At 39.5% G+C, this 6,172-nt stretch overlaps 1 long non-coding RNA gene across 1 annotated transcript; it reads right to left on the reverse strand.

Moving 5' to 3' along the window:
- Window positions 1-1,012: 1,012 nt before the first annotated feature.
- LOC115942041 (uncharacterized) lies at window positions 1,013-6,045 on the reverse strand. The gene is made up of 3 exons (XR_014141671.1): window positions 5,079-6,045; window positions 2,068-2,157; window positions 1,013-1,848 (listed from the first exon to the last, which is right to left on the reverse strand). It is a non-coding gene; the product is annotated as an uncharacterized LOC115942041 (long non-coding RNA).
- Between the last annotated feature and the right edge of the window lie 127 nt (window positions 6,046-6,172).

The raw sequence follows: 6,172 nt of genomic DNA on the forward strand, positions 1-6,172 counted from the left end.
GAAGCAGGACTGGGATTGAAATACGGAAAGTCTGGCTCCAGCATCCACCTCACAACCATGACCCTCTCCTGCCTGCACTGGTCAGGGAGCCTGCGGCCCACCCGGGGAGCCAGAGTCACTGGCCTGGAGCAGCACTTGTCACCTGAGCAAAGAATCCCTTCCGACTCCGTCTGGCAATCAGCAGCCTCTTCCACAGAAGCGCCACAATCTGCTGCTGTGTGAGCTTCCAGCCCTTCACCTGGTAGGAGCCTTTGCCGTCCATCCCACTGAGCAGGTCTGTTTCTCTGGATTCTGCAAGAAGCCAACACTGAAGGTCACCTAGTATCTGAGGCAGTCTTGACCTCACCACGCTCTTCTTTTTCTGGCTTTTCCAGCAAGACTTCAAATCAGTAAGATAAAGATGAACGATACAACAGAAAATTGGGCAATGGTAATAAAGTGAGATCTCGAAAAATGAAAACGATATGGCCTACAAAATTATGAAAAGATGAATTCACAAGAAATCAGAAATGTAAATTATTTCTCATATATAAATGAAAAAAATTATAAAGATGCTGTAAAAACAATGATGGTCAAGTAAAGCTAAAACACATTAAAAAGTGAATTAATTACTCAGCTAGTGGGTATCTGACAGCTTGTGGAAGTGAGGGTGAAAAGAAATATACTAGAGAACACTGGATAATGGGTCATTTGAAAGAGGAGCTTCATGAAAAAATATGTCATAAACTAAGTGCACGAGTGTTTTAAGCTAGAAAGTGTCTCAATTTATATGTAGGGGAAAAGCCAGCATATTTAGTAACAATCTAAAACAAGTAGCAAAAGCTCCAGAAATACTTCTCCCATAACATCTCTCTCCAACTCCAGTTGGGAGGCACAAAGATCACTCAGAGCAATAGACTTGTAAAGCCTATTTCAAGGAATAATTACATTTATTAATGAGAAGTCTAAAATGTTACTGCCACTAGAATTCACTTTTAAAATCAAAACATAAAGAAAGCCAATTAATATATCTAAAAAGGGATATCATAATATTTAATATATATTAAACACAGATGTTCATGTGTTTTAGTAATGAAAGCAATTTTATAGAAACAACTTGGAAGAAATTCATACTATATTTAATACTGAGTTGCTCACAAATCTTTCCTACCACTAATTCGAAGAAGACTAGCAACAAGGAGGCTGATACAGAAATATCAAGACATGTTGACAAGCTGAAGCAGTGTACAGTCTATTTTCCTTCCCATGGCATTTAACTCAATGCTCAACATACAACAGGTGCTTAACAAAAATATTCACTGATATGAGTAGAAAACTTTTTAAGAAACTGAATGAAAATGGAAATTATTTTTTATTCCCAATTACTTTTAAAAATAATAATAAAAATAAAGAAAAGAAACCCATAAACACTGATAGTAATTCACCTTGCTGGAAAAGAAACAACAGACCCAAAATGGAGTCATTTTCACCCATAACAGCAAACCAAGACTTAATTGCAGTTTCCACCTCTCCCAGAAATGTGACCTTGAACAGTCAATCTGAAATTTCCTGATTAGCACTGGTAAGGTAATCTGCATAAAACCCCTGCTTTTCCTTTCCCCCAAAATATGACCAGGCCTGAAACAATCCTGTCTTTTCTTTTGCTAATAGCTCCCTTGCCCCACCCTCCTTCTGCCTATAAAACTATTCCATTTTGCACAACTCTTCCACGTAGCTATTTACTCAAAGAGATGCTGCCCAATTCATGAATTGTTGAATAAAGCCAATTACCTCTTCATATCTTCAAATTTCAAACTTGAATTTCTGTTAACAGCCTTTACTGAAATTTTTCTCTTCCAATACATAATCCTGTATCATGCATACAAAAAAAATGGAACTGTGAGATAACTCCATACTAAATAACTATAGCTTAAATTACAGGAACTCAAAAATTACAACAAAAATAGCACATGCTAGGTCACACTTCAATGAAGGAAAAGTAGTGTATACCACCATCTAGTGGCCTTATAAGACAGCACTAAGGTACTTAGCCAGGGATGTCACCAAAATACAGGCATCAAAGTTTACATGCAGAGCTATCGCCTTCCTTCCTACTCAGTTGGGACAGCATTGGATCGACCTCTCCTCCTTCCTTCTGCAGATCTGCATGAGCTGGACCTTTGGACAAAACCATGCAGGAACACCATCAAATGGACTATTGCCTTTGCACACGTCATATAATTCCCTCCACCCTTTACTTGATACCTATTTCTTACGTAAGGTGTAAAAATGCATCTTCATACTCATCAGACCAAATGGGCAGTATAAAAAATTGGTCAGAAAAAACCCATACACTGTGATTAAGGGCATAAATTTATAAGATGGTTTGGCACTGTTTAGTAAAGATGAATATGGTACACATCTTATGACCTAGCAATCCCATTCCTAGGTATATACTCTAATGCAGCGGCTCCTAACCTCTGGTACACAGATCCCCAAGGTGTCTATGGAAGAATTCAGAGGGTCTGGTAACTTAGATGGGAAAAAAAATTTCATCTTTATTGTGTTAAAAAAACACAAAAACACAGGACCAAAATGGCATCAGTTCGGTTAAGGCCCCAAGTCAGTAAACCAAGGCTTAATACCCAATTTAACTGCAATATCAATCTTCCCCAGAAATGTAATCTTAAGTGGTCAGTCAAGAATTTTCTGACAGGTGCCACTGAGTCTGTAACATAGCCCCCTCCAACCCCCCAAAGGAAGATGAGGTAATCTGCATAAGAACGCCTGCTCTTCCACCAACCCCACCAAGAGAAAGTGACCTTGGGCGCCTGGGTGGCTCAGTTGGTTAAGCGACTGCCTTCGGCTCAGGTCATGATCCTGGAGTCCTGGGATCGAGTCCCGCGTTGGGCTCCCCACTCAGCAGGGAGTCTGCTTCTCCCCCTGACCCTCCCCACTCTCATGCTCTCTCTATCTCATTCTCTCTCTCAAATAAATAAATAAAATCTTTAAAAAAAAAAGAGAAAGTGACCTTGCCGTGAAATATCCTTTCTTTTCTGTTGTTTATAACTTTCTTGCCCCACCCTCCTTCCTATAAAAACCTTCCATTTTGTATAACTCCTCAGAGCATCCCTCTACTTACTAGAGTGAGATGTTGCCCAATTCATGAATCTTTTTTACATTTTACTTATTTGAGAAAGAGAGCGAACGTGTGACCAGAAGAAGGGGCAGAGGGTGAGGGAGAGAGAGAATCTTCAAGCAGACTCCCCACTGAGCATGGAGCCCAACGTGGGGCTCCATCCCAGGATCCTGAAATCATGACCTGAGCCAAAATCCAAAGTTAGCTGCTTAACCGACTGAGCCACCCAGGTGCCCCATCATGAATCGTTTAATAAAGGCAATGAGATCTTCAAAATTTACTCAGCCAAATTTTCTTTTTTAACAATTGTCACCAACTTCTAACTGAAAATAAGCATTTCCTTTAAGTATGAATGTAGGCAACAAATCACAATATTATTAATGGGACCTGTGACTTTGTGACCAAAAAATATCATAGATATTGTCAAATTCCATTCAGAGGTGTTACAAATATATAAAAATTTCTTTTATGCTCATCACTAAATTATGATAGTTGTTAAATCCAATGATAGATCCTGTTATTTAGTACCCTAATAAAGAAGTATGTCTATTTCTTTATCAAGAATTTTCTTTCAGGGGCACGTGGCTGGCTCAGTTGGAAGAGCATGTGATTCTTGATCTCGGGAAAGTGAGTTTGAGTTCCATGTTGGATGTAGGGATTACTTAAATAAACTTAAAAAAAATATTTTCATATTTTGATCATTCTAGCTTAATCTGTTTTCTTTGTAAACCTATGTATTTGCTAAGCATGTAAAACATTAGGGTTGTGTTGGGGAGCAAGAATTCCTGTCCCCTTCAGGGGTTCTTCTAGCTGGACTAAGAATCAAATTGACAAGAGACAGATTAACAGGAGAAAATCAAATTTAACAGCATATGTATGGGGAATCTAAACAGATATGGAAATTCCAAAGACAGGCAAAATGAGGTATATATGTCATCCTGAATTAAGGAGAAGTGCATAGGGTTCCAGAACTTCAGAGGAAAAGAACGTAATTCACAGGGCAATAAGAAGAGCAGATGTTTGGTAATCAGCTGTTTGTCCTGCCATACAGATTGGTCACTCAGATAAAATTTATCTCTGGTAATAACCCTTATGCTGGCAAAGATCCCCAGTTTAGATTCTTCTATGTACTTAAGAGAAGGGCAAAAGTTTCTCTTGAGCCTACAGGGTCTTGATTGCCTTCAGCTCAAAATAATCTTCATGCCAAAGTGGCCAATCTTTTTTTTTTTTTTTAAAGATTTTTATTTATTTATTTGACAGAAAGAGACACAGTGAAAGAGGGAACACAAGCAGAGGGGGAGGGATTGGGAGAGGGAGAAGCAGGCTTCCTGCTGAGCAGGGAGCCCGATGCACGGCTCGATCCCAGGACCCTGGGATCATGACTGAGCCGAAGGCAGACGCTTAACGACTGAGCACCCAGGCGCCCCCAAAGTGGCTAATCTTGGAGTAAACTGCCCTCAGCCCCTACAGTTCCATAGGCCTACAAGATTTCCAAACGGTTGAGGCGCCTGGGTGGCTCAGTCAGTTAAGTGTCTGCCTTCGGGCTCAGGTCGTGATCCCAGAGTCCTGGGATCAAGCCCCATGTCAGGCTCCCTGCTCAGTGGGGAGCCTGCTTCTCCCTCTCCCTCTGCCCCTCCCCCTGCTCATGCTCTCTCTCTCTCTCTCCCTGTTGCTCTTTCTCTTTCAAATAAATAAAATTACAAAAAAAAAAAAAAAAAAGATTTCCAAAGGGTGCTATGGCATAAAAAAGTTTAAAAATCCCTGCCCTAGAGAAATTCTAAATATGGAAACAGGAACTATCTATTAAAAAATTCAAAACATCTTTGTTCATAACATCAAATGGACAAATATATATCCATACAATGGAACAGCATATAGCAGAGAAATGTACTAATTACTATGGCTGCATCAAAATACATGATTTTCAAAAACCTATGTCAAAGCTAAGAATCAGGGGCACCTGGGTGGCTCAGATGGTTAAGCGTCTGCCTTCAGCTCAGGTCATGATCCCAGGGTCCTGGGATCGAGCCCCGCATCGGGTTCCCTGCTCAGCGGGTAGCCCGCTTCTCCCTCTCCTTCTGCTCCTCCCCTGCTTGTGCTCTCTTGCTCTCTCTGTCAAATAAATAAATAAAATCTTTAAAAAAAAAAAAAAAGAAGCTAAGAATCAACTAACAGAAAGACAAAAATAGTCTGATTCCATTTATAGAAAGTTCTAAACTAGGCAAACCAATAAAATATATTGTTTTGAGTTACACACAAATATAGTTGAATTTCAAAGAAAATGAATGCAATGATTAAAACAAAATTCTAAGTCATGGTTGTTTGAAGCAAGGAGGTCGGGGAAGGTGTCGTAGGGAGGAAAATGTGACCCGAAAGGAACATATATTGGGCCTCTAAATTACTGACAATATTTTATTTCTTTCTTGGCAGCAGGGTAATAGGCATTCAATGTATTATTCTTTAAAGTATACTGACACATTACATTTACCTTAGGCAACCTTAGTCCACCCAATCTAAAATAACTACCCAGTTGGTCTATATCACATTAGCCTATTTTAATATTCCAGATTTATCTAGTTTTGGACTACTTGCCAGAAGTTTAAGATATACAATGATAATTTTCAACATACTTTGTGTATCTTCTAGGCAGTTCAGGGATTTTTTTCAAAACAAAATGTCATATAAAAACATTTCATGTTTTTAAATGGTTTTTAGAGGCTATATTCTACCACACATATTTTAAAAATGAAAATTTTTAAAATGAACTGATTTTATAATCTGGCTTTAGACCCTGAATGTGCCACTTAGCAGCAGTGAACCTAAGAAACTTAATTCTCTCAGAACTTCACCTTGCTCACTTGGAGGTAAAGTTGAACTCACAGGCTTTTTTTTTTTTTAAAGATTTTATTTATTTATTTGACAGAGAGAGACACAGTGAGAGAGGGAACACAAGCAGGGGGAGTGGGAGAGGGAGAAGCAGGCTTCCCGCCGAGCAGGGAGCCCGATGTGGGGCTCGATCCCAGGACCCTGGGATCATGACCTGAGCCGAAGGCA

The sequence above is a fragment of the Leptonychotes weddellii genome, unplaced genomic scaffold, assembly GCF_054177405.1.
Source record: "Leptonychotes weddellii isolate Sample4059 unplaced genomic scaffold, ASM5417740v2 HiC_scaffold_12593, whole genome shotgun sequence".
In the NCBI taxonomy this organism is placed as follows: Eukaryota; Metazoa; Chordata; class Mammalia; order Carnivora; family Phocidae; genus Leptonychotes; species Leptonychotes weddellii.